We start from the raw sequence: 25909 nt of genomic DNA, 5'->3' as shown, positions 1-25909 counted from the left end.
AAAGAATCTTAAACCCCAGCATATGAAATTTGAAAATGTAGTTATGAAAGGCAAAAAAGAGTTTGAGGAGCAACCAGATACAAGGATCAAAACTAGCTATAAATCCTTCTTCAAATGCCTCAGAAAGACAGAGCCTGATAGTGCATATAATGTTGACTGATATTCATAGTATAAAGACAATACTGAGAAAAGTTCTTTGCAGTAATCTCATCCTAAGTGAATTCTTTGAATTGGCATACTGAGGAAGAAACTGCTGGGGTCCTGACTTGGGAAATCACCTGTGGAAGAGAATACAACTAACCTGGTAAACACTAACACACCACCTGAGCCAGTGCTCAATGAAAAATTTTAACAGAACTCAGTAACAAAATACCCCAGCTATTTACACACATGCATTTTCTATGCATGTAAACACCTCAGCACAGAAATGCAGACAAGACCAGGGATGGAGACTTTCCCTCTGATCTCCTGATTCACCTGAATTTTGGCTAGGCTGAGTTCTGTCAGCGTCCTTCCCATTTTGGGGGTAACCTGGCATAGCACATCTCAGATTTTCTTTCGAGCCATACCACACAGACTGTTCCAATCTTCCCCGTTTACTCAGTTCTCCACAACTTCTGTCTCCTGAATAAGTAGTGGAATGGTTCCAGAGCTCCTCACTCCTTTTTTCCTGACTTTCAATCCCCATTGCATTATGTAAGCATACTTTGAAATCAGTAGCTGCATACACACACAAGTGTATGTACACACTGTACAAGGCTCTTCTGCACCAAACATTAATATTGCAGAGGACTGTAATCCATTGCCCTTTTCATTCCAGTCTTGATATTCTTTCAAATTTCTGTTAAAAGACATTTTGTCATGTTAGAATTCCCTTTTCACCATTTACTTTCAGCTGTCCTCTTCATATATATTATGTCAGCCTACAATTAAATAATTAGCTATGAACTAAATGCTGTATTCCTTCTTAAATGAGTTTCAGAATTCAGATCTACTTTTATTTCTTTAAACACAGCCCAGCAAGATCCATTGGGATGACATATTGATTATGAGCTCACTTGGTGCGGATAGTCACAGCTACTGATTATGTACTGAAAAGTATATATTACAAAATGTAGAAAACTTCATTGCAAAACTTCCCTTTAAATCACATAACTGCTTTTGAGTAATGAATTTCCAGAAAACTTTCCGGTGCTCAGTAGTTTCTAAGCATTCTAGCCTTTTTAACAATTTTTGACTATGAATAATATAACCCTAAGAGTGAATGCTTTTCATTAAGAGTTTCTCTTGCTTCTTCACTACTTATAAAATATATATATATATATATATACTCTTATTCAGCACAGGGAGGGAAAAACAAACCCTAGAATATAAGTGGCCTTTCAAAAAATTATAATATCTGCATAGTCTATACTTTGATATTTGACAGCAAAGAGATGCACAAGGTCAGAGTCCTTGGTTGGAAAGTTAAGGGAAAGTTAAGCTCCCTAAGAAGGACAAAACATACTGAAATTTCAGATTAAGAAATAAAGAAACAAATATGAGAAAAATAAAACAAGCAGAAAAAGGCAAATACAAATTTTACACACACAAATTCCTAGTCTCCTTTGTCCCACACCTTACAACTATTGCAGGAAAATGCAATCCTTTGGATTCCAGACTTTGGATTCTTCCAAAGGTGTCATGAAAAATATTCTGCAACTGCATCATTTCTTTAGCATTCTTTTATTTCAGTTATTCTCTGCTTAACATATATTGGCATTCCCCAGTTTAATCAGTTATGATTTTCTTTTCAGCTGAATTATCAGTGTTTAAATGGGTGGGGCGTGAGAGTGGTGGGGAAATGTGCATTTCACTGCACACTTCAGCCAGAACTCTACAGCCTAGCAAAAATAATGAACCCTACTAAAACAAAGGTGATATTAGCTTAAAAAAAAAAGTTTTTCAGTCGATTTTACTTTTCCACTAAAAAGATTACTTGAAATTTTTAGTATAGCTTCTATGGCTTTGGTGGGAGGCCTTCTATCTTCCACAAATCTAATTTTTGTTGTGCTCTGTTTGCTTGCTTTTTTATCCTCAGAGAAATGAATAGATAAATTAAAGAAGATTCAATTATATTTTCTTTTCAAGATCTTTTTCGTTAGATCTTTTGATCTGAAAAATCAAAACTGCTTTTCTCCTAGGGTCTTCTAAATTTTCTTTAATTGTTCAATTATTTATACTTTCCACTACATAAGATAGTATTGTATTTACATTGTTACTGACAAATTACGGTTATGTTTCCTTCCTGGAAGTGGCTGCATTTCAGACATTAAACTTTGTTATATAACATGAAAAATTTTATGTATCTCTCATTAAGAAGGCATCACATGTAAATCATATGATTGCTAATTTGAATAGAAATAAATACTCAGAAAAGTGTTATACTAGAAGAAATATACTCAATTTCTGGTGGTTGTTGTGGGATTTTTTTTTTTTTTCTTCTTTTGGCAGGGAGGGGTCTGATTGTTTCAATAATGAGAAAGAACTTTCAATATATATGAAATATCTGTGCTAAAGATACAATTATAATTCATTAATTTTTCAAATCAGCTGTCTTAGCAGTATATTTGAAGTCAAGTTTAACATTCCATACAATTTTGTACATGCAGTGCTCATTATAATATGCTGCCATCACTGACAGCTGCTTTTGCAGGCAGCTGGAGTCGATGTAGTAGTCCATGAAATGTAGAAAAATATACTTCCTAATTTATTGTCTTTAGCTTCACTGCAAGATCGTAAGACAAATTAGATTTTCCAATTCTCTTCAGGGAAAGCAGTGACATTTTCTGTTATCCTTTAAGCACTTAAGTAGATGAAGAACAAAGAATTCAATAAGCAGTAGTAGCTACGCCATCCAATATCTAATTACAAGTGCAGTATTTAGAAGTACAATGCTACTTTATTTTCTAAATTTTCCACCTAATGGCAGATTTTATAGGCTTTTAAATGTTAAGGGGTGGCCATTAAGAAGAAAGAAGAGCACTTCCTGAAATTAAGTATTTTTTTTCTGTATTTCAAAGTTCTTTCTGAAACTCACATCAAGAACACCGAATATTTTCCTGGTGCTAATCGGATGAGGCCTCCTGAACTATCTACCCTTCTCTCTTCTACAGAATTTTCCAATGCTCTTGGAAATTGAGACAATGCTCAACATGGTAGAACAACTCACCCCCCAAATTCTTTTTTGTGATTTATTAGTCTTCAGAACACTATGGAGAAACCTAAATTCTTAGTAACAATAACGGGATTTTTTTTTTTTATTTTTTTTAAACATCTCGAGGTGTAAATAGAATTACATGTGGGTTCGTATAAACTTTGGCATTCATCCCAGAGTTGAGCATAACAGTCAGAACTCATAAGCCACATTTCTGTGAATGTTTTACCCAACTGGGCAGCTGAACTCCACCACTATTTAACTTCCTGTCCTCAAAGAAAATGAGGGAGAAAAAAAGATGGAAAGGCCTCAAGGGTTGAGATAAGGACAAGGAGATCACTCACCAATCATCATCACAGGACACAACGTTTAAAGTATGAAAAAATGGAATTGCAGCATAATCTCTACAGGAGCCAAAAAAAAATTACAGCATTTTCCTCACATTTGTGAGGAGCATCATATTTAATACCTGACAATCACCTGAAATAAGTATTTCGACTTCCCAATAATAACTACCAATATCTAATTTCCACTTGTTTACTGCCTTGACACAGAGAAACTATCAACTTAATCTGCAGCGGGTGATAAAACTGTTGGTGCTCACTAGAGAACCTACTTGACATCTCATCGTAATAGAAAAAAATGCTGAATCTGCTGCATGAAGGCAAGCTCATAGCTGTAACAGAAAATCAATAGGTTCTAACATTTTCCATCTCCTTCATTTCTCTTCTTACATAGTCCTATAATACAAGGAGGAATGTGCCCATTTAAAAGGTTAAAAATATATATATATATTTAACTGGTTTAAGCCTTGAAGGAACTAAAATTATTTTCCAACTATGGGTGGAAACAGACATTCAGAAAACAAGGCCCTCATAGCCTGATGCTCTACACAGGGCCAAAATATTAATGTGAAGGAGAGGCAACTTAGTGTCGCTTACAGTCACATTGAATGAGAATCATCAGAAGTGTGATTTAATCCAATTCAGCCTGAATGATATTCATTAGGTGGTATATTTATATTGTTTGTACTTTGAATATTTTTTCCATTTTTACTTTTAATGATTACTCAATTAACTCCGGTTAGATGCCTAACAAAGTGAATGATATAGCAAGCAAAGGCAAATGTGCCTGACTCCATCTCTGTGAAGCACATATTAAAACATAAAGGGGGATATTAGTTTCAGTCAACTATATATAGTGCACGTCAGCAGCAAGATCATAGTGCCACAGCCAGTTTGCTGCCTTAGTATTACCAGACTGTGTATCCTGTGTCAGCAAACATATTTAATAAATCTTCATGATTAACAAAAGAATGTGTCACCAGACTCACAAAACTTGTTTCTGACTTTTCCACAGTCAGTCTTAAAGATGCATGTAGTAGTTTCTTGATCTTCCAAAGCTTATTTGCATTTTGGAATGGCTAATTCATTTGATGATGAAAAGGGAAGAGTGCTGTTATTTAGCAGCTACATGTATATTGTAGAGCATTTAGTTCATCTTCTATGACACACTAACTGCTCAACCTGGTTGCACAAAGACTTAAAACAAGAGTATGAGAAAATACAAAGAATGGTGTTCCACAAATGGATGCTTTGTATTTTCCCCTTTTAACTGACACTTGTAGCTTTCTCATGGACTACCTAGTCAAAAATTTACCGAGACTGTATGATTTTACTATCCATGCAGGAGTCATTACCTGAACTACATGAATAAAAGATTCTTTATTGAACTCAATTAATGACCTGCCAGCTATAGACTTGTGAATAACCCTAGCATTCACAAGCATGCTAGATCACTTCTCAAGTTCAACAGCAGCCTGAGTCCAAAGAGAGATCTGACTCTGAAAATGGGTTTATGTGAATGAAAAGTATGAATTTCTTAATCTTTGTAACTAATAGCAATACTGTAACTAAAAGCAATACTGTTAATATTCACTGCCTATATGACACAGCAGTAAAGTAATAAAAGGCCCTCACCATTGGAATAGACAAATAAAACATGGCTCTGTGCCTTTAACTGGTACTTTTTTGTTGCCACTGCTAATTGAAGAAGTACTGCAGACTGTAGTACCAGAACATAAATAAATATATTCGTACTCCACATTTTAAATTTTTCCTCATGCGAATCAGGGAATCCTGCCACTCAGAATCTGACAGTGAGTTACCCTGTGGCTTCTCTTTACCCTGACTTTGTCCAGAGAACACTGGGAAGCAGGAAGGGTGGCAGAATGCGTTTATCATCTTTACAATTACTTGTCTACCTGCACGATCAAAAATTTAACTATATAGGGCAACAAACTTCAGAGTCCTTTCCTTATCCTTCCTCAACAACATTGCTTACAGGAATTTATTGGTAATAGTTATTAATAACAGCAATAGCAATATGCATTACAGCACAGAGATAGAACATAACCAAAGGCATCTGCTAACTACATTTAAATATTTCAATTTATATAAATAACTTAAAAGAAGTGAGTTAATGGAGTAGATATTAAAAGTTTTAAATTACCTTGATTTAAAAAAAAAGAAAAAAAACACTAAAGAATACTTTTGCAACAATATTGTGAGCACGTATAGCTAACCACCACATAACTTTTACATTATGTAATATACCTATATCATACATAAGACATATATATGGTTTATTTTTGTTTTATTTATTTTGTTCAGTTGGCTTTTTAATCTGGATGTCTTCTCTATATTTTTAGTGTGATTTTAGCCAGGGGAGTTTTAGGTTAGATGTTAGGAAGAACTTCTTCACTGAAAGGGTTGTGAGGCATTGGAACAGGCTGCCCAGGGAAGTGGTGGAGTCACCATCCCTGGAAGTCTTCAAAAGACGTTTATATGTAGAGCTTAGGGATATGGTTTAGTGGGTACTGTTAGCGTTAGGTCAGAGGTTGGACTCGATGATCTTGAGGTCTCTTCCAACCTAGAAATTCTGTGATTCTGTGATTTTATATTATTCCCAACTCATTAACAAATCTTCAGTACTTCAAACAAAAGAAGTATCAAAACTTCAAATCCGAAGAATTATCAATTTAAAAAAAGGACACGTGCAAGAAAATGCATTAAAACTATTAGGGTCTTCACCATGATATCACTCTCCCATGGAAGGTTTTCTGTATTATGCAAACTTGTCAATAAAGCAGTACACATTTAATCTCTCTACTTAAAAACTGCTAGTCTTATTCTCATCTTCTGGGCTTTATAGGTGTAAATGACCTGCTGTTTCATGTTACAGAGCTATGGTAAAAATATTCATCAGCTTTTCATAAAATTATTTGCATTTCTCTGAAAGCAATCTAAAAGTAACTAACTTAAGCATTCAACATTTTTTCTAAAGTTGTTATAAGCTAGTAGTTGTATCCCACCTCCAATTTCACCCACATGGGTATGTTAAATACGCTGGATATGTTAAGAGATCTATATAATGTTATTTTAAAAATGGATACTACAAAGAATCACAACATTACAGGAGACTGATTTCTCAGGAACTATAGAATAGATACAATAGGTCTGAAACCCTTGTTCTCTGGGAGGGACCTCTTACAGCATTTCCATGTAGTCAATATTGAAGTGAATGACACTGAAACGTTCTACTCTGAAGCACTCACTGATGTAGCGAGTATTTAATAGAAAAAAATCTTATCCATATTTTGTAGCTGTTCTGTATCTATAAAAAAATATTCCCATTGCATTACCAATTCAAATTTTTTATGCATCACTTCCCTTTTCTTCTAATAGTTTTGTAGCACACTGACTTGAAACAGAAATAGTTAGACTGGGTATTTTAATTTGTAAAAGTTATTGCTTGAAAACAAAGCAGAAAAAGGTTAAGCAGTGAATGTATGAGGAATACAAGGAAATATATGCTAGAACATCTTAAATTTCTACTGATTTCTTTTTGTTCATATGCACTCTTCATTAGAAGGTCACACTTTGCTGCTGACAGCAAAAGACAAAGAAATTTGTCTTTTTTTTTTTTTTTGTGAAAAATATTAAGTTCCAAAATGGGAAGAAATTTCAAAAATGAAGGTGAAAAGGTTAGACTTTGTCAGCAAAACTACTCACATTATTTTCCTCCTTTAAAACTCAATTTAGTGTTATATGAAAGGTATCTAACTGACAATAAGCATTATATTTCCCTTATATTCCACTGTTACTGTGCTTTAAATATACAGAGGGAAAAAAGCAGTAGTAGGAGAAGAATGTTTTGGTCTATATACTTATTTCTTATTTCTATTATACATATACTATGTTCCTGATTAACACAATTTAAGCATAGACCATTGTGCTAATTAGATTCTTTAGTAAAAAAAAAAAAAAAAAAAAAAAGGTAAAATTCTTTACTTTTTAAATAAGAAATTGGGGTGGCGGGGGGGGGGGGGGGGGGGAGGAAAGGGTGGGAAATGTCACCTGAGGTGTAAAAAAGAAAAAAAAAAATAATTATTTCATAGTTCTGAAAAAATGGGAACATTTTGGTCAATGCAGAATCAAAATGTGTTTTTTGTTGTTGTTTGTTTATTTTTAATTTAGATTTAGTTTAAACATAGATTGGAACCAAATCTAGACTAATTCTTAGTTGAAACCATGTAAATCTATTTAATTTACGAGTTGTCTTTTTCTTTAGGCAGAGATGTCTTTCTTTTCAGAGCCTATAGCACAACTAGTTAGGGAATAAAATACTATCATGCATGGAAGAATCATCTCACAGCAAATGTAATTCACAGAATCATCTAGGTTGGAAGAGACCTCCAAGATCACCTAGTCCAACCTCTGATCTAACACTAACAAGCCCTCCACTAAACCATATCACTAAGCTCTAAATCTAAATGTCTTTTAAAGACCTCCAGGGATGGTGACTCAACTACTTCCCTGGGCAGCCTATTCCAATGCCTAACAACCCTTTCGGTAAAGAATTTCTTCCTAATATCCAACCTAAACCTCCACTGTTGCAAATTTAGCCCATTCCCCCTTGTCCTGTCACCAGGCACATGAGAGAATAGACCAACCCCCACCTCGCTTCAGCCTCCTGTAGAGTGCGATAAGGTCGCCTTTGAACCTTCTCTTTTCCAGGCTGAACAAGCCCAGCTCCCTCAGCCACTCCTCGTAAGACTTGTTCTCCAGACCCCTCATCAGTTTTGTTGCTCTCCTCTGGACTCACTCGAGCACCTCAATGTCCTTCTTGTAGTGAGGGGCCCAAAACTGAACACAGTACTTGAGGTGCGGCCTCACCAGAGCCGAGTACAGGGGGACAATCACCTCCCTAGCCCTGCTGGCCACACTGCTTCTTATGCAAGCCAGGATGCCACTGGCCTTTTTGGCCACCTGAGCACACTGCTGGCTCATATTCAGCCAACTATCCACCATCACTCCCAGGTCCTTCTCTGCCTGGCAGCTTTCCAACCACTCATCTCCCAGCCCCCTCTGCTTGGGGTTATTGCACCCCAGGTGCAGGACCCGGCACTTGACCTTGTTAAACTTCATGCAGTTGACCTCAGCCCATCGGTCCAGCCTATCCAGATCCTCCTGCAGAGCCTTCCTACCCTCAAGCAGATCGACACACGCGCATAGCTTGGTGTCATCTGCAAACTTACTGAGGGTGCACTCGATGCCCTCGTCCAGATCATCGATGAAGATATTAAAGAGGAACGGCCCCAGCACCGAGCCCTGGGGGACGCCACTAGTGACTGGCCTCCAACTGGACTTGGCTCCATTCACCACGACTCTTTGGGCCCGGCTATCCAGCCAGTTTCTAACCCAACGAAGCGTACGCCAGTCCAAGTCAAGAGCAGCCAGTTTCTTGAGGAGAATGCTGTGGGAGACGGTGTCAAAAGCCTTGCTGAAGTCAAGGTAGACTGCATCCACAGCCTTTCCCTCATCCACCCAGCGCGTCACTTTGTCATAGAAGGAGATCAGGTTCGTCAAGCAGGACCTGCCTTTCATAAACCCATGCTGACTGGGCCCGATCGCCTGCTTGCCCTGCAAGTGCTGCATGATGATTCTCAAGAGAATCTGCTCCATGAGCTTCCCTGGTACTGAGGTCAAACTGACAGGCCTGTAGTTTCCCGGGTCTGCCCTCCAGCCGTTCTTGTAGATGGGCGTCACGTTTGCTAGCCGCCAGTTAACTGGGACCTCCCCCAATTGCCAGGACTGCTGATAAATGATGGATAGTGGATATCCATCCAAGCTCCTATCCAATAGATAGGAGCTTGGCCAGCTCCTCTGCCAGTTCTCTCAGTACCCTTGGGTGGATCCAATCCAGCCCCATCGACTTGTGCACATCCAAGTGCTGTAGCAGGTCACCAACCAGTTCTTCGTGGATAGTGAGGGCCACATCCTGCTCCCCATCCCCTTCCACCAGCTCAGGGTACTGAGCAGCAGCACAGCTATTATATATGCAGCTGCACAGCTATTAAATTTTCATGAAAGTCCAAAAGGCCCACATAAATTATTCTCAATGCAATAGCACCATGCCATAAAAGAAAAAGTGAGGTTTCCTGGGCTGTAAAATGTTTCTTTTCTTTCTTATATATCACAGAAGCAATTTCACAATAGAAAATAATCAGGTTGGCAACACAATAATTCTTGTTTTTAAGGAAATGAAAAAATATTTTTTAAAGGAAGTTGCCACTCTACTTTTTTCTTTGTAGCATACCTGATAGCATATGAATATAAAAAGAAACTTACAGTTATCCATAAATACATATTGAAAGTCAGAACCCATATGAGCTTTGGGAATCTTTTAGCTTTCCTCTTGGTCTTCCCCTACTTTATAAGCACATCAACAGTCCATCTTCTAGAACTTCTAAAGATGTAGTTCCATTTTTCTACTCCAATTAGAACACTATGTTGTATTCATAACTAATACACTAATAGGGTTGTAATCCAATCTAGGAGGTTTTGTTTGTTTGACTTCAAAATGCTAAGAGGCTACAGTTAACTGCTACTGAAATAAAGGAGGTGAAACACTGTGTGGTAGAGAAAAAACATGAGTACTGTAGTTGCCTTGAACATAATAGCATTTCAATAATTTACAATGGGTTTTGTTTTTCTAAAAGGACTAAATCCCTTGCTCCTTGTCAAGTCCTACAGAATTGAAGGACTACATCTAGAAGCACAAGTCCCCGTTTAGTTCTGCAGGCCATCAGTACCATGGTTGGTACCATGGTTGTTTTGTGTTTTGCTAACAATTCTGTTTTCTTCTCTAGTTAGCAAAGTAACTTTCATGTTGATCTCTCTAAACTTTTGTTGATTAATCAAATACATTCTAAGGATGAAAGTTCAGGTAATGTATAAAAACTTCATAAGACAATCTGAAACTTCTTTCATAATACACTCTTTCTAACTGATGATTCAACCACTTGCCTGAAATGGAGGCAAGGTTCAAATCCAACATTCATGTGGACTGCCTGAAAAAATCTAGGATGAAAAACATTACTCTAGATCAGAGACTTGAAACGTATTCTTCCATACCATAGGGCAACACTGTGAACTATGTACAACAAAGTCTCAGAAGTGTTCTCTACGTTTGCTGTTTGGGACAATTCAGAATGAAGAACTTCCAAATCTTGACAACTGCTATGAGGTACATTTGTTAATCATCAGTCAGCCCTAAGCATCAGTGAAATATATGCTTCAATAACTAGAACAAAGAGTACAAAACAACAGTCTTACACATGTATTTATAAACTAACTAAATGATGCATATGTAGGTTCTCTTTTCAATCCAATGGAAAATAGCACAGAAGATAACCACATATATCCTCTGTAGAATGATGTATGTTTAAATATGGCATTTAATACCCCCTAAAATAATTCAAAATGTCAATAAACCCCACCTATTTTGCCTCAACAAAACAGACCATCTCTGATTCTCTATAGATGTTTCCATATTAGCAATGTTCTAATACATTCCACTGAAACTTCTAAGAACTGTGATAATGCAAAGTAACTAGAATAATTTGGGTTCCAAGATTTATAACCAACTTATTGTTAAAGAAAAATGATTATGCTCTCAGAATGCCAGAAAGGGAAAGTAATTCACAGGAGAGAGGGGAGAAAAACAAAGTAAAACTTCGCTCTTTTTCTGTTTCCATTTATGAGACTACTTTACAAAAAGTGCCATGATGATTCTTCATGTTTCTGTGTTTCAAATGACCATCAGCACAGGCTTCTGAAAGGTTTGAAGTTTTTAAACTTCAAGCAGAATTAACTTTTCTAATTATTACAAGGAGGCCAATATATCTGGATTTGCTTTTCTTTTATTTTAGCAAGCATTGGGCTCTTCCATCTACTTGCTTTTAAGTATTATTGGACATTTCTGAAAGGGTGGATGGTGAATGAAAACTAAAAGGTCACCTCTTGGTCATACCGCCAGATTGCGGCTGAGTGAACAACCTCACCTTACTCATTGCACTCATTGTCTTGGCTCAGGTTCAAAACCAAAGTGGAGCACAAGACATGTTCTGAATAAGTTCGGTTATTAATGTCATTCTACTGTAGTATCTAAATAATCTAGAATAAATCTGACCTCCACACTGCATTGACTAATAGAACTTCTCTTTTTTCTGTTCCCATTTTGCCATGTTTATGTTATGAGCCATAGGAACACTAATTCCTCAAAGACAGCAATCTATTTGAAATAATGTAGCTCCCTCCCAACTAAAAGGAAATCAGAGGAACTGAGTTGTATCAGTAGGAATAATTTATTTTTGCTGAGATCTATTTTGAAATACCCCTCAGCATACAAAGGAATTCATATGTCAGGATTTAATCTTTTATATTATGCAAAATATTTTTGTCCCCTTTGTGGAGAAGTTAAAAATGTTTCAAGTTATTGATAGCTCACAACAGTAAATCCTTGAAGTCTGATTTTCATTTGCTCTTTAACAAGGTAAGAAGGCCTTAAAATAGGCAGAAATTCAATTTATCAAAATGCCCCAATATAAAGCCTCAGTGAAGTTTCCTGTTACAGTATCAAGTTAAGTGTTCACAAACTTAGCAGCTTCTGTGAGGTACCCAGAGATATTAAGTCGTAATAACTTCAGAGAATATTACATTTTGGTGCATCTAAAGTTAGACAGGAACTAAACAAGTGCTTTGTAGACCTACATTTTAGGCTTTACGAGCCTGTTTCGCATATACCCTTGCATGCGTCTGGCAAAAAGTAATACATAAATAAATAAGCTTTAATCTTCCAAATTAAAGGGAAAGGGAAGTCATATTTAGCTCATACTAGAACTCTCGTAACACCCTACCCCCACCCTGTTTTTTTTGTTTTGTTTTGTTTTTTAAACTGGAAGAATTCTTTTCTTTCCAAATGCAATAAATTGTATGATAAATTGTATGTAAGTAATGTGATAAAGAAAAAAAAAGCAAACCATAACAATGTCTCTTGTACATTGTTGTGTAAAACTGGAAGTAAATATTCTACTTCAATTTTACAGATCCAGGGATCCTATTCTAATTTCCTGCTCCTTTCCTTCAGCTTAACCATCAACAACCCTCTTGCTTTATTTTATCTGCAAGTAATTTCATTTTAAAGATTAATTATTTTTTTTTTTTAGTGTGCTTTCAGTGTTCAGGAAGTTGCCACTGGCTTTAATAGAAGGAAAAAAAAAAAAAAACTGGTTTCATTAGCTATAGTGAAATCTGAATTGATATTTTTTGCAAGGGCAAAAATGTTATGCTTGAATAACATTCCTGGTCAGATATTTCCAATATCTGCCATATTTTCCAATTGCAACATACTTCTTCCTCACTCAGTTGTGACAAGAAACATCAAGGTTATATTTCTGTTTCTGGGTACCTTTCAGAAGATAATGTTCCCATTAGCCATGTGGTTACTCACCAGAGAGAGGCATCAGGTGCAATCGAAATGGGAAGTAGTCAATAAAAATAGTTCTAGGCTTTACTCTCCTCCTCAACAAGTAACTGCTTGTAACATATTCTTCTCCTTTGAGTTACACGTTTCAAGTTATTTCCAGAAGTGAAACTCTGGAACTATCCTTTAGCATTGGCACCTGCAATGTAAAGTGTTTATTTGTTAAGAACTTATGGATACTTCCAGAAATAACATATAGATGACCTTTACTAATATCAGCTCACAGGACCTGGAACTTGATAAGACCTTCAATATTTTCCCTCTCACATTCAGTTATAGTTCCTTCTGAGCAGAACAAGTATGAAATAGGGAAAAAATCACCAGAGAGAGTGCTCTCATTTTTAAAGATTTGATACAAGATTTTATCTTATTTTTAAACAAGAATAAAATGCGGAATAGGAATAAAGCTACTTACATAAATATAAACTGCAAAAGAAGGATTTATTTTCTCATGTAAATAGTGTTTAACAGTTTGGTGGACAAATTTTAAATGCAATTTCAAAAATTTTAAAAAACATGTACAACTTCAGCATCTCTTATCAGCAGCAAGAATGAATTAATTTGAATTAATTAATTTGAAACATGAAATAAACTTTTTTCAGTTAAAAATGTAGTCCTTAGTATTATATGTCACAAATATATAGAATGATTACTTTTGTTCTCAAATGAGTTTAGGGACTGCTATTTCAGCTGCCAGTATTGTAATACAGATACGCGTTTTGCTGATAAGTATTTTTGCAGTGGTCCTAAAGGTGGCCCTGTTTATTTATCAGCTGGTTTACAAACCAACACAAAAAGTGAAGTTTTCAGACCAGCAGAAGTACAGAAATATCTGTATATGTTGATTTTGTTTTGTTTGTTTTCATGAGAAGTCAGAAGTTTTCAAATGGGAAATAGTCACTTAAAAAAAAAAATCTATTTAGTTCAGCTAAAAGACCAACTTTCTATAGCAAAGCATTCAGGAGAAAGATTTTTCAGCCATTTCTGAATGTGTTTGAAACTGCTTTCTATTTAGTACTTGATATTTACTTCATGACAGTAAACGATGTTATATTAAAATGTAATTTTATTTTACTTTAAAGCCACATCTGTTAAGCAGATGTTTTTATAGACATAATTCTGAAGATGTATAAATGGGGAAAAAAAAATAAGAGTACAGTGGAAAAAGAACAAAGTACTGTACAAGTTACTCTTGTGGTCAAAGTGATAACTAGCTCTTCCAAAATAAGCACAAGGTTTTTTCAATTTCTGTCTCTAGCACCAAGGGACAATTGGACTAGTCTCTTATCCACAGCCATATAATGAAGTAGTCTAGCTAAAAGCATACACAATATTTCATAGATACGACAGGAACAAAAATTAAAAGTTGAACTTTTATTCCTCCCTTAGAAAAGGGAAACACTGCTTCCAGGCTCAGCTCTGCCAAGTGCACAAGACACCCATCAGGAGTACCAAGTGTGTACCAAAAAAATAGAAATTCCATTTCAACCATGTCACTGGCATTGAGTATCCTCAGGAACTAATCCTCACCTAGCACACAAATAAAAATTGCCCAGAAGTAATAAATGGTAGTTTGAAAGGCGTTTTAAGGTTTCTACATTCAATCATAAATACCTTTTTATGGTTTATAAGATATGATTAACAACAAGGCAATAGCTAATGACTTAAAAAATGATTTTTCCCACTGTTTAGACCACTGTATTAACAGAAAGTTATGACATTAGCTATAGTCTTGAAAAAACACCCTAATGCAAACAGAACTTGAAACAAAAATTTATGCGTTCCCTTCGGATATGAGGCTGTGTTAGAAATCTAACACATGCATGACATATAAAATCAAGAAAACTAGCAAGTATGAGAGGCTCTACTAAAAAGACAAACCAAACCAGAAAAATAAATAAATAAATAAAGCAGGCTATTGTGCAATACTCTGATGTATTATCCAGTTACACTATTTACTTAGGTAGTCTGAAACCAAATCAATATGAGCAAATTCATGGAAACAAACAAAAATTGGTATGAGTTTCCTTCAGGTTTACAAATTCACTTATCAGGAACAGTGTTAAACTATTGGCATTAATTCCCGAGCTTATTTTTCCACAGAACAGGCAGCAATAAAGGTAGCCCAGCTTTTCAGGGCACCTCAGCTCTGTTTAAGAGCCAGGAGCAAGAACAACTTTTTTTTTTTTTTTTTTTTTTCCTTTTCCATCTCCTCTCCAAGTCCAGCTACTTCACATCCTCGCTGCAATTGCCAGCAAGAGGTGACAAAGTGCAGTATGGATCACCAGGCTACCAGCCGTACAAGACCACCCACTACTGCACTGAGCTAAGCCAGCAGCTGTCTGAATGTCACAACACTGGATCTCACCTAGCATGAAACAGAAGCACCTGCCAGCCAGTAAATTGATGGAAACAATGTCATGTTATGGACAGGTGACAGCAGGGAACTGTTTACTTAATTACACTTTGGAGAAGTGTACAATTGATGTTTTATGGGCCAGATTCTCAGTTTGGTTTTATTTAGACACCTCCCCTCTTTTTTTTTTTTTTTTTTTTTTTTTCTCATTCCCAGGTACATATTTGAAATCTCATGGTTATAAAAAAAAAAATAGCTGGACAGTCACTGGAAAGTCCATAAAAGCAGTGGTACACCCTGTAAGTTCCATGCCTTACATGCACACATAAGCACTCAACTCCCCACACATCTGACAGGTCTGAAATCCTTTTCACCCTTTTAAAAAACTACCCTTCCATCAGCAGCAGGTATGTTTCTTTGGTGGTTCTGGCCGCTACATTTTTCTATCCCATACCATTTGGTATCCAGAAACTTGGCAGTCCTTACTGACATTCCTCTGAAGTGCCTAATTTTCTAGGCATTTTCTGAGCTTACCTAGCATATAAAGTTCAAACTAAAACATACTGAAAAATGGCATTGTAACCATGTTCTACTAACTTTGGCCCCAAAAGTACCAAGTCTTAAATTATAGGCTTCTTCAGCACATGGACATAAACCAATCTTTCCCCTAATCCCAAATAACGACCCAACTATGGGTACTTCCTCCAGCTGAAACCGGTCTGCCAGGAACACAGCAGTATAAAACTTGTGAGAACAGAAGAGCAGGTAAGAGGGACTCTCCACACCATTGCCTGCTGGTCAAGAAATAACAGAAAACTCAGCTCAATTACCACATTCCCTTGCTTGCTTTTGTGTTGCACAGTAACTAAAAATATAGAATAGAAATAGATGAAAGTAGAATTATATACAGATGAAAATAGAAACAATCCACAGAACATTAACTAAAACCACAGGACCCTGCCTTTTTTTGTCAAGCAAGGATCAAAGATAAAAATACCCTAGTTTGTGAATCTGTGGCCATGAGTTAGCTACGTGAAATAGCAGAAGTAACTCCAGGGTCAAACTATCAAAACTTACTGGGTTTGCCTAGACACACCTAAATAAAAAGCAACACAAACAGCCACACCTGAGAAACTCTAAAGTCATCACTGTGCCTTGTCTTCAAGGAAGTTGCCTGCTGTGGGACATCCTTGGTCCCCTAATTCCCAGGCAGGAAACCAGCCTGAGATGTGCCATGCTTCCTTCCAGCAATATCCTCAACCCCTCCATGTGGGATCAGGATTTGGAATGGAGTGTTGCAACAGAGAAAGTGGTGCATGTTTAGATTCTCCCTTACACAGAAGAGGGAAGCAAATGTGGTGCACATTTATGTCAGAAATGCTTCCAGAAACTGCTGTTGAGACACAGCCACAGTAGCCAGACATGTAAACAACTTTATACCTCAAAGAAAAGAAGATAGAGGGAATGATCATTGGCTTTTTAAGTGCCACCAACTGAAAGTTGGATTTTGAAACTGAACAACTCCTTAAAATGTTGGTCTTGTAAATTCACAGACTCCACACTGGTCATCAAGGAAAAGATCTCAATCAAATGCAGCTTATTTTTTCTTAGAAGAGTATGGTTGGGTCCATTACTGCTGATCACATTTCTTTGTATAATATTTGAAGAGGTGAGTGTGTGAGATTTTTTTTCCCTTTCCCCATCCCTTCAAATATTGGTCTTCATGTTTCTGAGTAACTAATTAAAAGATGTTTGTTTGTTGTTTTTTTTTTTTTTCTTTTTATATCTAGATTTTGAGTAACTACAAAATCTAGGATTTCCTGTAAAATATAGGAAACTTCTGTGCAAATAAACTTGCAAAGATCAGTTTGCAAGATCTTTAACCTTCATTTCAACCCTAGTACCTTGGCAATTAAAAAATAATTAATTAAGCAAAGCAAATAAAGCAAATACGACTTGGGTGCCATAAAAGGATAAATATACATGTAAGCTACATCTAGAGCACCTTTAATTACTGTGGCTTGATTTCTGACAGTTTCTTTTTAATCTGACATCTGAAAAAATACCTGTAACCCATCATGTTAATTGTGGTTCCACTTCTGAATGAAGATTCAATATTTCTAGCAAATATATATAGATGTCTTCCAAAGCTATTTCAACAGCACTTCTACAACTTTATCCACAGCATTTCAATTCGTTACATGTTAAGTAATCTTCAATTCCTTTATCCCTGCTCTCGCACACACACACTATACATGTATAACAATTACTTTGAATGATTACTGCTGAAATCCACAGCTCCATTTCATCCCCATATAGGACAGTCATTTTCATCAACTGTTCTTAAGCTCTTTCATCAAATACTTTCATCAAACTTTCTTCCAAACCTTAAATCTAACTATATGTTTAATTCAATCAGGTAGAAATCAATCTTCTTTTCTTCCTCCTCCTCCTCCTACTGTCGCAAGAAAGTAACAAGCTTCTTAGAAGTGGTGAAAGTGATGAATTTGAACATATATTACTTAAATGTCCAGAGAATGCCTAGGATTGGTGAAAAGTGTGTACTGCTTTCCCTTTTTGTTACAATTTTCAAACTCAACAAAAGCATTCAGAATGTAAGGGTAAGAAACTTCCACGAGACAAAAAGCAAATAATGTGTTCTGAGGAGCCGAGAGCAGCTTGTAGTGTCATGCACACACCATTTTCAGAGAATATACAGCCCTGCAGCAAACACCTATTTAATTAAACTTGATTCTGAAGAAAAAAAAAAATATTATCACTTGAAATAAAGCAGGCACTACACAGATTCAGAACAGTAGGAGTCTAAACTGGGATCATTTCATTTTCTACGTTTTCCTTCTTTCTTTCTACCCCCTTCCCACAACCCCTTAGGCATAAATCCACCAACTGATATTTCTGCCTCTGTGTTTATATGAATGTCATGTCTCTGAATATAATAAAAATCTAAAGAACACTAACAGAAGTAATCTGTAACCCTACTATTACTTGCTTTTTCACGTTGTCTCTTTCATTTCCAATCATATAAAATCATATGCAATCATATCTGAAGTTAAGAGTTGGTAAATAAGGATTGTTCAGGACCTGAATTATGATAATTGATTTAAACTATGTGAGAGAAAAAAAAAAAAAAAAAAGAAAGAAAACAAAACCTATACCAGATTAGATTCTCAATTTGGACTAAAAACAACATTATCAACATTAAATATTAATTGATTGTTAACTTTATTATGAACTTTAACGTCTTGGATGCTGAATTTACCCAGAGGAGAGCTTTGTATTGAAAACTTGACCATGTTTTGTTTCAGAAAGATAATTTTTACAGGCAAATTACTAAAATAGTTAACCATGCTAGAATTGCATACATTATATTTTTGAGTTTTAAAGGTTTTCTATAGGTGACCATGCCTATATCCTAAGATTTTGGTGAAGTTGCTTCTCATTCCAACAGCAAAACACATCTTAAAACACTTTTTCATTAAAAGCCATTTCAACAATCTGATAACTTTTCTGTAAGATGAATCACTGTGTAATTCAATGCTAGCTTTTCTAATGGGTATCAGTTTGGCCCTTTTGTAAACAAAAGATGGAAAACAATACCAAGAAAGGTACACACTGCCAAACTGCTATAAATGTAACATCATATATATATATAAAACACAAACATGATACATATTTATGTATCTGAACAAACATACACCTATATGTACAAGACTGCAGTATTTCTAACTAAAACTGTTTTGTTTTTGTGATTGTTTTGTAGAAAAAACAAACAATTGTGAATTGAAGAAATGCCAACGGGGCTTTTCTTTAACAATAACTGAAATAAAATTTTAATCTAAAAACACTAGAAGGGTCAAAATTCTCTCAACAATTTATTTTCAAAACACTACCCATCTTACTCATTGTTACTGGTATTCACTGTTAACAAAGATAAGGGTTGACATACAATGGTACTGTGGAATATAGTGTTTACCACTGTGATGAAATATGACAAAATGCAGTACTAATTAAGCCAAGACAGAAAATACTGAATATGCAAAAATATATTAGCTAAAATTTCACACAGTTAAGAGTATGACTGCTGGATATTTTGGAGAGAGAATAGGTTGGCAAATAATCCAGAAAACAAAACAGAAGTTCTATCTACATTGAAGGTAGAAATGAAAACTAAAATCGGATTAGTTAACCTGTACAGCACTGAAACTACTTGAATTGTTTCTGCATACAGGTAAAAGACAATATCTTAATTATACAAGAAAGCAATCTACCCATCTAAAATAGAATGAAACAGAACAGGGAGAGTTTAAGAAGCGCTGTAGAAAATAAATGCTGAAGGTTTAAAGAGAATTTATGATTCTTTTCATAGGAACACAGAACACCTTAACAAGTTGCTTCCTTTGCAAATACTTTTGTTTTCCTGTACTCCTTGTCTAAGACTAGACTAAAGCTGTATGTTCAAGAGATGACAGCGCAGTGTAGTCCTGGACTTCAATAACCTTGGATAACAACTCTACTAAAATCAAGAAAGAACAGAGAGAATACATGCATAACTAAATAATTTACGCTGGTGGGAGAGACATTTATGTGATTATTGCAGACAAAAAATCAACTAGACTACAGGAAAGAAGAAGAGGAGGAGAGGAGGAAATATTCAATAATGGTACTGTGAAAAAGCTTGGCTTCAGGGTTTTCAAAAATTAAACTGACAAAAAAAAGCCACTGTAGTTTGACAATAAGGCATCTATCCACAAGTTTTAAATGTTTTACATGATCCCTTTTTGTCATTACTTGCATCTAAAAAGTTAGTTTGTTTCTAACAACTCTGGTAGCTTGCACCTTGTACTTTTCTGAAGTTTGTTCAATTAATAATGTATAAATGTTATCCAAAAATGGGTCAACAAAAAATGTTATTCCCATATGGTAGGATACTGCTTAGAGAAACATCAAAACAGAATTAAAATACTGATCCAGTTCAGCTACATTTAAAATCTTAAGCGTTGCAACAAAGGAAGATTATCCTTTGCATGGAAATTTAAAATTAAATACAGCAAATACTTGGGCAATGAAGTCATTGAACTAAGGACAGCTGTTCAATTGCTTTAGGCAAAGTGAGACAGTAACACAGCAAAATGACATGATCCAGAAAAAAAATATTTCAGTGTGAACAACACTGTATTTAAAGTTGATTTTTAAAATTAAAACTGCAATTAAAAACAAACAAAAAAACTGATAACCACAGAACCCGTACTTACATGTACAACAGGTTGTTATAACCATTGCAATACTTCAAAAAATTGTCCAAAAAAAAAAATCAAAAAACAAATGTAATTAGCAAAGCCAAGACAGATCAAGACCAAAAGACATACAAAAAAGCCTAACATAGAAGACTATTTCATTTAAAGTTTGTAATGACATTAACACTGTCTTATTGAAAAGAATACATGTAAACTGATGAAATCCAAGCTGTTTGAAGATCACTGTACTTATGAAGACATTTGAAAACAATGAAAGGAAGTGTAGGAATGCTATTCCTATAACCACAGATACTAAAACTAAAAACAAGGTTGTTTGCTGATTTGTATCACTCTACTACAATGAATTACATTAGGAAAACCAAAGGGGTTACCAGTCATGCATGAAAGCAGCCTTGTTGTGCAATACAAACAGCTTCCATTGGCCTTACTATGAAAGATGAGTGAGAGGTTTTGGATACACAGTTATTTTCCTTTAAACATTTTCTTTTTGAATATGATTTAAAATATCAGCTAACAACAGGGGCATAAGTTTTTGTATGTACTGTGTGGCAAAGATGAGGTCAAGAGTGAAATGAGTTCTCTACATAACATTTGTATTAGCAAAAGCAATTGTTGAATTTCTATTATAAGATTATCAGATGAATAATAGTATGGAAATTATTGTCGTGAACCTGTTAGGTCAGCTTTTGCTATCACTTAAAGTCAATGAACACAAATTACAATGCATCTGATTTTAGGGACTGTGAACTTCTATAATTGCAACTGATGTCAGTGGAGTCCAAGATTATTCAGCAACAGAAAATAATCCCACTTCATTCATAAACAAGATTCATCTCTGTTAAGCACAGACTTTTGTCAAAAAAAATTTAAAACTATCAGATGAGTAGTGATAATAAATCAATAGTGACTGAGAGAACAGAAGTCCCCGTATTCCAAATAACAGATTATTCTGAAAACACATGGCAAGCCTAAATGAAAATATTTTGATCGTGAAAAGCCACCATGCAAAAGACACAAGTCATTTTATGTCATTATCCATGATGTTTTGTAATTAGGTCCAACCTGGCTAACAGAATTGTTAAATAAAACATTCATCCTATTGCAAATAATATGTAAGTAAATACTGACTTTTCAGTCTATATTTTAAATTAGAACACTGAAAATTGACACAAAAACATGAGACTATTGGCTAAAACCTGGATATAACATTTACATTTTCCATTCCACAAGCTAAGTGAACACTGTAGATACATATGTATCTACAGAACTTCCATATTGTTAAAGTTTTTCTCTCATAAAATGGTAACCAAGAGGTCCTCTTCTCATTAATAAGAGGAGAAAGCATGTATTGGCACTATGTTAGAAATTGTTACATTTTTCTGTTTATGTCAGGTTTGAATAATGTTTAGCATAAGGGGATATACTAGAAATAGGATTTCTCCCCCTTTCTCTACTATCTACTGTTTTTTTTTCAAAGTAATGTTGATTTTACTAGAAGCTGTATTAAAAACTTACAGAAAAGTAGTAGTCTTGCTGCTTTGTCAGAAACACTGTAGCAATTTCATAACACAAACCAAAAATGCGTGACATCTTTCTTAACCCAAGGAGCTAAGCTTTAGAAAGTGAATATAGGTGCTTAGCTCTTACTGTAAGAAGTTCATGCCTATAAAGACTTTCAAACAAGAGAGGAAAGAAGAAAAAAAGACAATCCTTTCAGAACCTGCAGTAATTACTAGAATTTACTCAGCAGTTTAAGAAATGGAGAAATAGTCCTGAAATGATGTCACCTTTCAGTTTATTATATTGTGTTGTACCTTGACAATTATTCATTTCTAAAAGGCTCAGACAAGTTCCATTATAGATTTCAGATTATGTACACTTTTTAAATATTTTTCTCAGCACATTTCAGAATAATGTCAGTCACAACTAGATTTCAAGTACTGCACTCACAGAATTCTGTTGCTTTGACATTGCCTGTGACAGCGTACGTGACTAAAGCTGAGAGAGAAACACCTAGGCAAAAACACTTTCATTTTCACACTCCCTTCAACACCATTACTGTACAACTGTATTTGGTGTATCTGTGAAATACAAATGTCTAAGTCCCATTAATGTATTAGTCGTTTAGCTCCCTTGTCTACTCATCTATAAAAGCTCAAAAAATTGCAAGACAAAATGAAATAGAAGTCAAAAAAAAAAAAAAAAGAGACAATAGATACTGTCAGGCCTACTCCTGACAGTGTATGACCTCCATGGATGCATCAGGCTTCTTGCCAGCTGTTCCAAAGGCTTATCTGTCAAACAAATGCCTCATAGAAAAATAGGCGGCTAGCAGGCCTTTTTTCTCCTTTCCTTTACTGCTTCATAGATTAGCACTGATACATAAAGAGATGGAGCAGTACTATTTCTACAACCTGAGAGGATACTGTGATAAGCAAATTAGTTTTTAAGGAAAATCCAGAGCTTCTGAATATAAAAGCTATTGTCATATGCCATTCAAATCCCATGTGATGCTCTGCTTCACCTGATTCCTGTTCTGTTGAGAGTATATCTAAGTTCTACTCCTGTGAACATCTGCAAAGACTACAATTATGCTTCACTCCACCCCATGAGCCAAGTTCAGCAACACATTTTCAAATATATTTGAAATTAAAATATTAATATATATATATATACATATATATATAAACAGAAAGAAAAAAAAGAAAAAAAGAACAAATAAGAAGCTCCAAAATACCACTCTAACAGAATGTAAGGAATGCATCACCCTTAGTTCATCCTCTGACAATCTTTAATTTTGTGCCAACTGAAAAACAAGATTTTTTTTTTCACTGAATGGATGGAATGACACAATGCAATCTTGCCAAGGAAAAAAGATAATCCCACATCATAGCATGTAATTAAAACCACATGGTTCCCATAGGAACAGATCAGACAAACAGATAGTTTGGTGATGGGCACAGGGAAAGAATATGAACAAAACTGGGTAACTCAATGCTTAATAAATGCTATCTTGGTTATAAGGAAAAGGTTTCCAGAACTTTTAAATACTATGAAGGTATGACGACAAGAGCCTGACTTATAGAAAAATTAACTTATGAGTTTTGTATGTTTTTTCAGATTTTTTTTTTTTTAAACAAATTCCTGATGTGTATGATACACAATCAGTTACAGACATTTTAAAATGTTTTTACTAAAGAATCAATTTTGTTTTGTTTTTCTACAGATCCTTCTTCCTTCATACTGCTGTGGAAAAGACATTTATTCTACAAAATTAGTTCACAGAACAGTATTCTGCGTAGGACTTATTCTATGCAGGCAGTATCTGTTCACCATGTGTCAAATTTAACTGTGCTCTCACTCTATAAGTCCAAGACTTTTAGATACTGTGCTTTCTGCAACAATCATAATTGCTTAAATGAATCTGTGCTGAATACGTTGATATTTGTAGATTGGAAGGAAGTGTTCCAAGTTCATTCTTTCTGAAAGGTGTTCAGAGAAGGTTAGTGATGGTGGGGAGGGGCAATGGAGACCACAGGACTGAAAGAGAAGAAAATATAGGATAAGTCCAGGAAAATTTGGCTGCCGTTTATATTTCAATTCTCTAATTAAGTCACTCTGTTGATATAATTAAATTATTCTCTTTGAGATTTCTTTAGATTACCATATACTTTCATCAAGACAACAGTACAACATTGCTGGAAACAAATGCTGCTTTAATAAGCTAAAATCTATCACACACAAATTAATAAAAATACAGGTATGCTTTGAATATTCTACTCATTGCTTTATCTGTATTCATAAAAGATCAGTAAAGGCAGAAAAATACACACAAGTCTGCAGCTCATAAATTTTAGGGATTCTTTCCTGATGGCATATCTTTGCCTGACAGAAGGGGAGAAATATCTTTGTGAAAATGGGTTATCCACCTACATAATTCTGGCAGAAAGACTGAGCAGTACAGCAAGCCCATCTCAGGAAATGTGAACATTAGTATGCTTTTTAGATATTCAAATCCTCCTGGATTTATGAACTCATCCTTATTAGTCTGTTTGAAGCTTATTCAGCTCGTTTTCCTTCTGCCATGGTTTTCTGATCACTTCTGCTGAGAGGATAACAAAAGCTGCTTCTGACAACACTTGCCACTCTAATCTGAGATGAGCTGAAGCTGCCAGCTAGTACTGGTGTAGAAAAGCAACAGTGTGCGCTGGAACTGGCAGCTTAATTTTTCAATGCTGCTATCTGTGGTACTTATAAAAAGATGAGCAGAAAGACAGAAAGTACAGTTCTGCAGCACAAACTGAGCAGAAAGATGGGACAGAGATATAGTGTCTATTTTGTTCTCATTTTACTACTTCTACTTCAAGCCTTGAAAGTTAGGAGCTGAGCTATAAAAAAAAGACTGATACAAGTTTTGTAAATGGTCCCACAAGCAAGCTTCACACAGCCTAGTCTCCTGATGACTAGCAAGGCCTCATCAAGCCATTTCTCAGTCTGATGGTGAGCCCGTGCTCATTCTAGCCAACTTCAGACAAGCTGACAAAACAGCTCACCAGCTCAGGAACCCAGTGAACCTGAGTTCCAAGCAGCCTCCAATCAGTTCCAGACAATTTGACATACTGCTATAAGAATAGTCGCCCTGGAGATGTTTAAGGGAAGGTTGGACCCGGTGCTTAGGGACATGGTTTAGTGGGCAACATTGGTAGTAGGGGGACAGTTGGACCAGATAATCTTGGAGGTCTTTTCCAACCTAAATGATTCTATATTCTATAAGGAATTGCCCTCCACTTTCTCAGAACAGACCTGAACCATCAAGAGATCTTTGAGAACAGAACCCAAAATACCCCTCAAAAAGTGAACTCAGACAGCCTTCAAGCCATAGAAAACTCAGAGACAAGTAAGGCCACAGCTGCAGTATTGACTGCAACCAAACAGAAAACACCTGGGACTCCAGTTAGCAGAGAATTTCAACATCTGTTTTCATCAAGAATATTAACCATATCCCTAAATACTCTGAAAAACACTAGGTAAAACAACTAATATTAACAAGACTAATTCTACAACCTAAGGTATATATAAGGTAGAATTAGTAGTCCTTCTCTTAGCAAGCTAGTTGGAAAAAAAAAAAAAAAAAGCCCAAGCTATGACAATTTTCATCTCTTCCCATTCAGGTTTCAAGACCAGACGTGACTT

The 25909-nt window shown here is 35.5% G+C and overlaps 1 long non-coding RNA gene across 10 annotated transcripts in view; it reads right to left on the bottom strand.

Annotated features, from left to right (window-relative positions):
* LOC311436196 overlaps positions 1 to 25909 on the bottom strand; it is a 263693-nt gene that overhangs the window by 170528 nt on the left and 67256 nt on the right. For all 10 annotated transcript variants that reach the window (XR_014692652.1, XR_014692653.1, XR_014692654.1 and 7 more), the window contains exon 3: positions 13052 to 13223. This is a non-coding gene — a long non-coding RNA (uncharacterized lncRNA). The remainder of the gene's footprint in view (positions 1 to 13051; positions 13224 to 25909) is intronic.

The sequence above is a fragment of the Aythya ferina genome (assembly GCF_964211825.1).
Source record: "Aythya ferina genome assembly, chromosome: 4".
NCBI lineage: Eukaryota > Metazoa > Chordata > Aves > Anseriformes > Anatidae > Aythya > Aythya ferina.
Note: the sequence above shows the minus strand (reverse complement) of the source record. Positions and strands in the feature narration are given on the sequence as shown.